Here is a 12,291-nt window from a genome sequence, read left to right as displayed (position 1 = left end):
TTAAATCCTTTGGAGCCGTAGCGAGTGATATCATTTGTTTCCAGTGCGAGTGTTTCATTGCGTTTACAATTAGAATAAAATGCTTATTCTATCTCGCACACTACATGGAAGTAACGATAATAAATCTTTCGTAGAATGCACAGTGACATAATTTTTAATCGTTTGCAGTCAAATAAAGTTTACAGTACACGGAAAGGACGAGAGATTTTGCGAAAGTAGTTAAAATTAAAAGAATTTATTGAATACAGATTTTAAAATACTTTTTTATTAGCCACTATTATAATAGCGCAATCCCTTGAGTTAAATAACATTTTGTTATTTTTAACTTCTACGTGTCAAAATTAATCTATATTTATATTAACGTATTCACATAAATTTTGATCTTTATAATACATTTTCTTGATTTAAATTGTTTAACTCTGTTGTCTTAATCAGATTATAACAACGTATTGGATAGGAGTGATATATAAATGATTAAAAATAATTCAAATTGGGTACAATTTGATATTATGAATTTAACAGTACATGTAGTTAACTTTATCGTAAATGTTACTTTTTAGTGTGTGAAAATCATTCTCTCCGTGAACGTTCAGAATTTCTAATTTATACTCGTTTCCCTCGTTATCTATTAAAATTCAGAGATACATTTTGAATAGAACAGCAAAGTAAGAAAATCTCAAATGGAATTTATTAATTCGCGCTCGTTTCCTTGCAAGTCGCGTATGCAATTTTCGATCGAGCGAAGATTCGACCCGCCCCCCGCGCAGCCCCCCGACTTGTCGATTATATAAAAGCTCCGACTTTAGAGTGCTTCCATTAAATAATAAAACCGTTTCCCGGGAAAATGCCTTTCTGCTCGCGAAAGTTGTTGGCGTTGTGCGCCGACCCGGGCGGGTTCAAGGAGAATCGGGAAACGATCATGTGGTTGCGCGCGTGTAACACGTGCCTCGATCGGTGTATTCTCAACGGCGTTGCTCTTTGTTTTCCACGTATCTCTTCGTCGTTTTTCCTTCGGTCACTCCAATGGCAATCTATCGGTTGTTCACATCTGTACTTGTGCAATTGTACACATGTGCAATTTAGTTATATATATAATAAAAAAAGATCGTGGTGGAAACAGTTAATATCGGAAAGGTTTATGACTTTTACGTGTGGTCGAAAAGCTTTTAACTGAAACAGCTCCGCCTTTCTTTATTTGGAGATGATATTATTATTGTTGTGTGTACGGGATTATTTCATTATGAGAGTAATATCTTTTCACAGCGTTTCATTCTGTTCAACGGAATGCATTGTATTATTACAGTAATTTGAGTATCTTTCGCGTATAATTATTAATATGTTGGTCACATTTTTACGCACTGAATTAGTAATGTCTAATAATAATGCAAATACGATTTTCACAATAGGAAATAATTATGCTATTGTGGTTCAAGCAGCCAGCTATTGTGTGTATACGCGCATGCGAGGTATATAAATAAACAATAATGCTCGCATTGAAATAGCGAACCTATACACGGTGCAACGAGAACAAGCTACGCTTCGTTTTTTTCAATTATATATAAACGAGCGTAGATAATACAATTAAATGCATGCCAGGATATATTCACGTATCAAGTTATATGATTTCGAGGAAAATGACATATGAGCGAATGTTCTCATGGACGCACATGACGTAACATGCAACGTCAAACAATTGAAATAAAATTTAATTGAAATGCTCTTTGTCGCCTCTTCTAAATGCGGCTCGGTATTGTATTTTCCCTTTTTTCAACGCAGCGTTCGTAATTGTACAATGGCGGTAGGTCGGTGGTAAAGCGCGAGAAATGGGAACGAATAGTACGGGCAGCTAAAATGTCGAAAGCAACGAGCAAATCGAATTTGGTTGACCACCTGGAAGAGCATGACCGTAAACGGAAATAACGAAGTAGCCCAGGCATTAGGATAAAGTACCGTTTCTCTCGTTGCATTCTGAAGTCGCAGACTGATGCAATTCGCGGCACATTTTGGCTACGATAAATAAAAAGCACCATCTTGGGAAAGAGTACTGGCTTTTTCAGGCAAGTGGTAGTGCATTTTTGATGCAATTTTATGCAGTAATGACAGTTTGAGTGAATTTCGCTCTGTTTGTGTGAATAGGTATTTTGTGACTAAAAATGGAATAGAAATAAAAGATTGAACAAATAGGATATGACAATCAAAGTATATAGCATTAACATTAAATATGTTAAGAAGATAATAAAATTTATTTTATATATTTCTGTGTTAATAATCATGGAAAATATAATATATAAGATACAAATTTTATACGGAAAAAACGATTTTACTGAAATATTTAATTTCGTTGGATACAGATATCTATATGAAAATAATTTTGTTGAATAAAATGATTACGTAGAAAACTCAAGCATAAAATGTGTAAAAAGCAATCAGTTTGAATGTCCTACATAATTATTTTAATGGTCCAATAAAATTATTTTTAGACACTTTATCAAAATTATTCTTTCCGCGTAATTATCTGTTTTATTTCTATCGTTGAATGACGATTGATATTTTTATAAATATGAGAGTCAGTTATCTTAGTGTACTGATTAAGAAGGCGTGGAGTACATCATTTATCAAACCATGCATAGTGCGATCGAAGGCACTTTAATGCAAAGCTTGTGAACATCACTCATCGCTCATACAACGCAAAGTGTTGAAGCGTTACGCTGTCATCGTAATATCAGAATGTCTCGCCTTGTCTCATCTCCATTACACATACTCGCCGCTTTGCCGCCCTCAATTTGTCATACGTCTAGAATATGGAATATAGTAAAAGACGGGGTCTAAAGTTATTTTCCGTCGGATCAATATTGATGTTTCTTTGTTTACCTAGCTAGATAAAGGTATAACGTATCACATATATTTTATATCACATGTGTAACAATAATGTTATGGATTTATACTGAGCCTTATTAATTAGTGTATTATGACACAGTGGGTATTTTTTATTAAAAAAAATACTAATTGTTATTTAATAAAAATTAAATTATTTATTTAGCAAACTACTCGCAATCAGATAAGATATTATTAAAAGTGTAAAATAAGTTTAATGGTATAGATATTAATTCTAATTTTCTCGAAAAAGTCTATTAAAAAATTATTATTTTCACTCTTGTCAGCTCATAATTATTATCATCTTAATATTCGATTATAATTATTATCAATAGTTAAATGTCTTGTAAATGATTATACATATATATGTATGTAGGCATGTAACAAAGATACTATTTCGTTTGAAAAATTGTGATGCTTTATCATTATGTGTTAATGGAAGGTCGTTTCGCCTCATTGTGTAAGAGGTATTAATTATCCTAAATGAGATACTCACCCTACGTCTTCCAACACTGGGTTTAGAATTCTGCGGTTAGAGCAATTTCTTAATGCAGCATTTCTTTAATGAAACTCATCTTCTTAAGACCTCCTCATTCCGAATTCCTAACGAGCGTAAAGTATCGACGAAATTTTCGTCAAATCACGTACGAAAATATTATTGAGAATTGATGGTCTGTATTTCTCTCAACTTTGTTGCGTCAGGACACATTTTGTTTTTATTGTTTTCACCGACGTGAATGGTAGTATGTGGCAAATGGAAACGTAAAGGAAAGCGTGGATTAGACAGATGAAGATCGAGTGTAATCCCTGCAAAAATAGAAGATATATGAGGATAATTCGATAATTTCGCTATTCGTTATATGTGAATGTAATACATATATGATTTCTTTTGCAGCTATTTTACGATACTGTGCACATTTATTGTCTAGATTTTTGGTCTCCAACTATTTTATTACTACTTTTACCTCGAGAAAGCCTCGATTTAGCATATTCGCACGATTTATGTACGGCGTCACAAAAACAAGCAAAATATCTTGTACGGACGCCAGGATCGCAGACGTGCGCGCATCGTTTGCTTAATTTATTCCCGTCTAACGTGATAATAAAGTGCACCGCGAACTCTGTATCCGGGAAATCCTGGACGGCCTTTCGTGGAAACGGGTGAGGGTACCTCTGGGGCTGGCGAAAGAGAAAATAAAACTAGGAATCAGACGGTGCGGCACATCGCCGAGGAAAAACAGGGTGACGGGGAGAGGAAGAGTGCGACAGGTAGGCGGATTCCCGCAGGAACAACCGGAGATGTAAATCAATGGGTGATAAGGGCGGCTGTCCCCTAGGAGGGGGAAAGTCGCCCCTGCATCCTACACAATTCGAAAAGAGAACGGAGAGGTGGCTGGCTTCATACCAGGGAAAGGTGGATCCTTGCTCCACGGAAATGCCTCGTTCGGGAATTATTTATTCGCCGACTTTAGACGAAAATTTTCGCTCTCTTAAGTGGCTCCGTTTCACCATTCTTCTTTTAACCGCCCCATTCGTAAACTCTTGGCTCCCTTTCTTTTGCCACCAATTCTGTCGTGCCGTATCTTAAGATGAACGCGCGACCCAATTTTCAACTTTGTTTCGTATCTACTTATGAAGTAGAACAGAGTTTTTATGATAATACGCGTGTATGATCTTTAAAAGGAAAAGAAACCAATTATATGCATCAATCAAGTAGCAGTTTCAGTATATTTCATATCAGTTAATCAAGTTATCAAATGCAAACTCTATTTTGACGCAATGTACACTACGTTCGCAGATTGTTGTTGCAGAGTGTAAACCATTTGTCCTTCGAACGTGATCAGGACGGGTAGCAAATCATGGTTGATTGCTTCGGAGATCTCTCTCTCGATTTCGATGAGACGACGTACGATTCCCGTTTGTGGAATGTAACGTTTAACAGTCGCGAGATAGCGTGGCGGTTAGATAAAACGCAAAACATTGCCACGCTTGGTGACACGTAATTACTAGCAGTACACCTGCAAATCGTCGTGACACAGTGTTGCGGATTTACAGTAGCCTCTCGTTTTTTTCTTCAGTCTGTTTTTTCTCATCCTGCTTTGTTTCCCCGCTGTGTTGGCGCCCGCCACTTACGGAGACGTTCTAACTTTTCTGCTCTTTCTTCACTTTTTCTCCCATTATCTCCTAGATAGTTTCTGAAAAGCGTGAAATGGGGTGCGTCACAAACGTTTGAATCATTGTTTCTCCCCTCGCCATTCAATTAAGGCAAAGATTATCGGTCTTTCGGAAGTTACTCTCGCGTCTCCACCCACGTAGAGAGCGAGCTTTTGCGTGATATATGCTGCAGTTATATACGTGGAAATCGAGCCACGTGGGTCGACGTGTCGTTTGTAACCTTAATGTCTGCGAATCGTAATAACGACCTTTGAAATGTTGAGAGCTCTTCTTTTCTCAATTACCTTCGCCGTCTATGAAACGGATAGATGCGCACTAGAAATGCTTTATCAGTAAACAAATCGAAGTTAATAAAGTCTACTTTCCGAAATGCTGATATAACACATAAGAATATATATAATTATTTCTTTATCAAGATCTATAGTTTTGATTTTTATATAAAATTATAATTTATATATAGACACATCGCTTAAACATTCTTTGCTTTTGAATACAGATTATTTAGCTTGAAACTTTTTGGTTAAGTCATCGGTTAATGGAATTTTCTGCTTATTGAAATGCCTAGTCGTACGTTAATTTCTACTCCCGCACAATTCCATTGAAACAGCATTGGTGCATCTCGTCGCGACCATACGATCAATCGTTGCCACGAATTATTCAATGTTATCGTTATCATAAATCCGCCGGTGTCCTGTTCACGCTCGCGTTCTGCAACCACCAGAATGATCCTGATAAATTATCTTGCCGGGAGGGGAGGATGCACCAGCACTGCTGACGGCTGCGGGAGACGTAGGTGCGTTGAAATTTTTGTGCGCATGACAGATATACTTACATATTTGATTTGCGTTTTTCCAATACAATATTATTTTCAATATTTGCATGATATAATTTGGCGTATAGATTAGTTGTTCTTTTTAGTATTTGCATTATACCAGAGATATTTGGATAATAACGACGTTATTTATATTGCAAAAATATTACAATAATTTTATTTCAAATGTTTGAAAAAAACATGTTTTTTTTATTTTCAAAGTTGTAATACAGAAAGTTGAGAAAAATAAAATAATTTTTATTGTGAACACACGTCAGTAATAAAGATTATGATATAGCGAATAAAAAGACGACACATTTCGCGGCTAATATTTTGTTTGCGCAGATCGTTAATATATTTTTTAAATATTTACTAATTTAAATTTATTATGTTGTTTAATACACAAGTAAGGAATAACTTATAATATACCGCAATTTATACAATTAATATTTCAATTAACTCAAATCGAATAACTCTATTTATATATAAAAGCGTCCGAGACATTAATTAAGCTTCTCATTGTTTTGTCACTCATAATTTATCTATTATTGCGTGTATCAGGGTTAATACATGTAAACGTGCGCAATAATCCAATTTACATGTCACAGCTACTTAGTATATGAATATATGCAATTAACGTGTTATTTGATGTCATTTAATTATTTTCATATATGTAGATATTCAATTCATCGTTAATCAATATTACATTGTTGTAATATAACTTTTTTTTATTTAATTAATGGAAGGTAATTTGCAAAATGTAATCTGACTTCATATTTCGATATTATGAGAGATTTAATAGAAAACATAAGCGCGAGGAAACGTATTCGTAACGCGCGTTCAATAATTTAACATTTTAAACGCGAAAATTATCCGAGAAGAATATACGATTTCATATTTTGTTTCTTCCCGAATGTTTCTTGAAGGAGAAATAGGTCGCTCGCTGTTGTTGCATTTACTATATAGGAGATACCCCTATGTACGATATAATGCAAGTATCAACCACAAGGCCATAACGCTCGGCATAAAATACATATGTCTACGGAAGATACGATTTTGTGGACTCAGCCTTCACGAGAGGAATTCGTTTTGTTGCATGCTAGCCTCCATCCGGTCTTGACGTACCTTTTCTACCTAGACGCTGTGACTATCATTTATCTTAGATTACAACGTTGCTCCGTCATACAAAACGATATTCATAGTGCAATCTTACATTCAAGATTAACTTAAATGCTATATAGATTTATATTAGATATATAGTTGTGAAGAAAGATAATGTTAGCAAATATTAGAATCATTTTTATGACCGTATACAATTGATAAACAATAAACTAACATGAAGAAGGAAACCGCAGTGATTAACGGTCAAAGTCATTTTACGGTTGAAGCGTTGAATCACAAATGCTTATTAAAATTATGTGTGAATTTTATATGCCGCGTATGTAGTTCCCCTATCGCGTGCCGAAAATTTTTTAAGACTTTACAACGCAACTCTAAACAACTACCGCAGTAATATCACTTTTTAGTTAAATTGCTAAAGCAAATCTAACAATTATATTTGATGCTTATATAGCATCTTATTAGATCTTTAATAATATGTTGAAAGACATATTAAAATTTAACGATGTAAATGTTAAACTTTAAAGTAATGATGAATTTTAAATCTGTGAAAAATAAGATTGCGAAGAATATCACGAGTTGGCGTTTCGTCCCGGTTTCCACTACTGGACTCATCAGTAAGATATTGTAATGGAAACCTACCTTAGACGCCTGTTTATGATAATGTTAGTCTTAAGTCTTAAATATGAATTTTTCTAATACAGCATTTCAATCACTTAAGATGAACTAAAATATAAGACGAGGGTATCGTATACATATTGTTCACAGTAGTAGTAGAAGACATTGTTTTATCTTCTGCAAAATTACAATGGATTTCACTCTTTCTCGTAATACAAATTCAAATACACATCTAACAAATATAATCATACAAATAAATAAACATACAGAAATACATATAAAAATTTTTATTTAATTTTTTATTTATTTAAATATTTACATACACACATAAACGCGCTTGCATCGTTTTTTATATAATGTACCATAATTAAAAATTAGGATTAGATTTTTTCTATTTATTTCATTAAATGGTTTATTGACTCGATAATAATTTTTGTATTGCTCATTTATTTTAATTCTGAAAGATCGACTTCTCTTTTTTCTTCTTCTTCTCTCTTTTAATTCTTCTTTCCATGAATAATCTTCTTTTTTATTTCTATATTTACAGTATAATATTTAAAAAGGACAAATTATAATATTTTAAATGTCGTAGTAAATGACCTCAATCCGCGCGTATGTAACATGAAATAGCATTAGGAAAGTTTTGTAATGTCAGCATACGTGCACTGAAATGCGGAAATGAATTAAAAAATTCACTCGTTTATGGTTTGAACGGAAGTGAAAAGTTTGTTTGTTGGAGTTCCTTCGAGACAAAGTAGGTCTAGAAAAAAGCAATGGCATGCTACGTGAGATTCGTAAGTAACATTTAAAATGTTCGACTGAATGAGTGACCGAGTGAGGCAACTTTTATCGGATAACAACAGACTGAGGAATTTTTCAAAGCTGTTTCCATTACGTGTAGCACCTCGCGGAGATTGGTCTGCATCTTTTACAATCGGCTCGTGAATATTTGAAGTTTTACAGCAGCATACAGTCGAATATGTTTGAAGCGTGAAAGTTTTGAATAGAGGTCATAGGTCCGAGACGTTCAAATGAGATAAGAAAAATCGGAGTTAAAAGCAATTCTTTATTCGTTCAATGCTTTGATTAGGATGAAACGCGATAATTTTCTCGGGTTTTTTAAAATGATATCATGTGATCTTTTATTCTATTTTTATAAATAATTAGATTGCACATATATATATAAAGTAAAACCGAAGTTATCAATTAATACAATAATATTAATTTTGGTTAATCTGCAAACAACTTTCCTCAATTTCGTGAATTGAGGGAAGTCCGTTAATTCTAAAACCCATTAAGTAAAGCTGAATTTTAATAATCCACATGCATACTATTGCGATGAAGGAATTAATTTTCTCAGAATAATAATAATGATAGTACCTAAATCTATTAAAATAATATTTGAAATTTTTTTTTAGTGGTTCTTCCTTCTTTTCTTGCACCTCGACATTGTCTGATAATTCATTTTCAATATTGTTTTCTAGTTCCCTTTTTCCTGTTTATAATATATATGTAAGATAAAAGGACGTCCTTGATAGAGAAATAGAAAAAGTAACAAGAGGTAGAGTAATTAAAACTTACTTTGTCTGATAGTTTTTTTAGCATTTTCCATAATTATGACGTTTCTGTAAATGATAAAAATTTTTAATATTTTAACGGTGTACTTTTTATTACAAGAGAGATAAAATGTAATGGTGGAAAATCAAAATTTTTAAGTACTTAATTAATGATAACGAAATGATGAAAGTGAATTTTTACTTATATGTAGACGCATAATTATTTTATATATTTCTCTGTAATTCGTATATTTATTTATCTTTACGTTGCGGATTTGTCGTTAAATATTTGATTTATTTACCTGATTCTAATGCGGATAACGTGGAATTGCAGTGGTCACAAATTTTACAATGTACGATACGAGCGCATATATAACAGTACGATGAAAGATCGATGGTAACCGAACAATATGAAACGTATAAAAATTAAACGAATAGAATTTTTTGGCAACTGTGGGAGGAATTTTTTTTATAACAATCTGCAACTTCGACCCGTAAAAGAGCGTTTGAAATGATCCGATACCAAATGGTGACTACGAAATAGCGGACAGTGCATATGCGATTCTTTTCATTTAACGATAGCCTTAAAATTCGTACGAGTTGTTTTGTGGACGTACACATATGCACACACATATATGTATGTGCGTGCGAATTTTCCAGTAGCGTTTACCACGAACACAATCGGTATGAAATGACAACGTAAAGCACGTAGCGCAGTTGTTAAGCACTACTTTATGTTCGGAAGATAGTGCCGAGCATCGTAATATCGCTATTTCGCGTTAGCCGAGCTTACGTGTTCCGTAAAGGACGGTCGTATAAGACATCGACGTAATCGAAGTACTTTCTGGAGAGGACAAAAGTGATATGCGAGCTTTCCAGTCGCGAGTAAATTCGGTCTTTAATTAATATTAAAAAATTGTACAGAGAAAACGTTAAAGGAATTTTATGTATAGGAATTAATTTTATAATAACGTAAAGAAAGAACAATTAAAACGGAGGAGGATGTATAGGTTCGTGAATTTATTATCTCTCGTCACAGTAAATTCTAATAAGTCTACATTTCTAGTTTTTCAATATATTATATTACATACTTTTTTTCCTCTTCCAAAGACGCAAATTTTTAAGTGGATATACTGTGTTACGTTAAAACAAAAATACGAACTTATGGAAGACAAAGTTTTATGCAGATTTTAGAAACTAAAATATATATTATTTATTTAGTGTACTAATTTTACAAACTGAAATATACGTAGGTGGGAGATAATATATAGCGAATTAGTGAAATCTGTTTTCCTAATTATAACTTTTGTTCGAAAAAGCAGACAGTTGAGAACTGATTCACAATCAACGGAGCGCTACGAAACATTTCGAAACGCACGACAAAACACTGACTTACTGAATGAAAATTAGAATAGCTCTTTAACGTTTGTAAAGAGACGGCGGGAGCTCGTGGAGTAGCTCAGGAATTACGTTTTCGCATTATGATTTCTACTGAGAAACAATGGTCAGTATACACTTGAGATCACTGCACCGTCGTCATGGAGAATTGTACTTGCGATAGTTTACCGGATTTCAAAGGTGAATTGGATCTTGAATTTTTCACAAACGCCATATCGTTCAAATGGACGTTTAATAGGAAGAAACCGTCTCTCTGAGTCCATATAATTTTCTTTTCTTTTTATACAGATATTTTTTATATACACAGTGGAATAAAACATTTGTCGAGTATTCCTTTTTGATACGCTTGCTTTTTGCGAACGCGTATGCCGGAATTACTGGAATATCGAACGTATCAGTTAACTCGTTCAATATTGATCATCTATATTTATTCCGTTTTGTCACGTTATGTTATAAATTATGCTGGGATAACAGAGTTTTTCCATGATGCAGTATCACCGAATATCAAATATTTTGCGAACATGAAACGTATTTCGTTTCGCATGTAAACTCATAATAGCTTGGCAGGGCCACCGCCCGATCATACACAAAGTGACTATTTCCAGTTTATCTGCCATGTTCAAAGCGAGCACATGCAGAAATGGTCTTTAATTTCAACGCATACTTAGCATGTGCCATCGTTGAAATATGTTCATTAACTTTGAAAACTTCTCTCATATTGCATCGTCGACGTGACTGCTACAAAGAGGATTTCAAAAGTTAAAACAGTTTCTGCAATACAATCTTTGTTCTTAATATTTGTTGCATGTTTACCGTACATTTTGCGTATATTTACGTCTGCTTCGTAATTTTGAAATGCAAAATACTCATGCATCCGCATGTAACAAACTAGTGCTTTCGCATCGAAATCAACTCTAAAATTATAAATTCTAGCAAGTACAGCATAGTCCATGTCGTTTTGCGAGATTATCGAGTCGCAAGCGAGTTTGTATGTCTATGTATTTCGTTTATAACTGTAACTTCGGGGAAACGCGTTGTGTGAACACGATTTAGCAATAAACCGTTTGAATGATACTCACATATGGGGACAAGGCAACGTTTTCCGCATTACAGCTTAAAATTCGACTATAATATAGTGCTTATGTTGTGTACAAAGTTCAAGGCTTATTGCGACGCGCGAGAGTTCACGAAAAACGACGGAGATTTCGTCGATGGCGCGTGACTCGGATGCAATACGAAGGATCGTTTCACGGAAAGCTCGCAATTTTTCTTTCCGCTTTTCAGTTTCGTCAGTCTGTCTTTTATACCCGGCGGTTTTGATAACTCTCTTCCGTCCTTTTAATGCGTTATGATTGAAGTGACACCCCGAGACCGGCTCACACCATGTCCGCCGATGGCTACCTATCAGGATATTTGTTTTCGCACGGCCGATTCCCGGGGGGGATGCGGACGAACAACACACTCGTGCCAAATGATAAATATATTTAGATCTCGACTATGAACGCGAAGACAAAGAGCGATAACACAGATAATATCGATGAAACGGAGTAGCATAATAGCTTCAAATTTAGTTTTTATTCGCTTTTTGATTTTCGAGCAGAGATCTTTTTTTAATCGGTTTTAATCGCTTTTTAGAACGTTACATGCATCTCTAAATCAATATTTTATTAAAAATGAAATGTATAACTTTTTTTTAAATAACTTTATTTACTTTGATATTCGGATGAATGAGATGTACTT

General features: G+C 34.2%; 1 long non-coding RNA gene across 1 annotated transcript; it reads right to left on the bottom strand.

The window, feature by feature from the left end:
- Positions 1–9,015: 9,015 nt before the first annotated feature.
- On the bottom strand, positions 9,016–9,664 carry LOC108780316 (uncharacterized). Its single transcript, XR_001940898.1, has 3 exons — positions 9,456–9,664; positions 9,179–9,222; positions 9,016–9,092 (listed from the first exon to the last, which is right to left on the bottom strand). It is a non-coding gene; the product is annotated as an uncharacterized LOC108780316 (long non-coding RNA).
- Positions 9,665–12,291: the final 2,627 nt, after the last annotated feature.

The sequence above is a fragment of the Cyphomyrmex costatus genome, unplaced genomic scaffold, assembly GCF_001594065.2.
Source record: "Cyphomyrmex costatus isolate MS0001 unplaced genomic scaffold, Ccosl1.0 scaffold69, whole genome shotgun sequence".
In the NCBI taxonomy this organism is placed as follows: domain Eukaryota; kingdom Metazoa; phylum Arthropoda; class Insecta; order Hymenoptera; family Formicidae; genus Cyphomyrmex; species Cyphomyrmex costatus.
The sequence above is the reverse complement of the archived record's forward strand: the minus strand, read 5'-3'. Positions and strand labels throughout refer to the sequence as shown.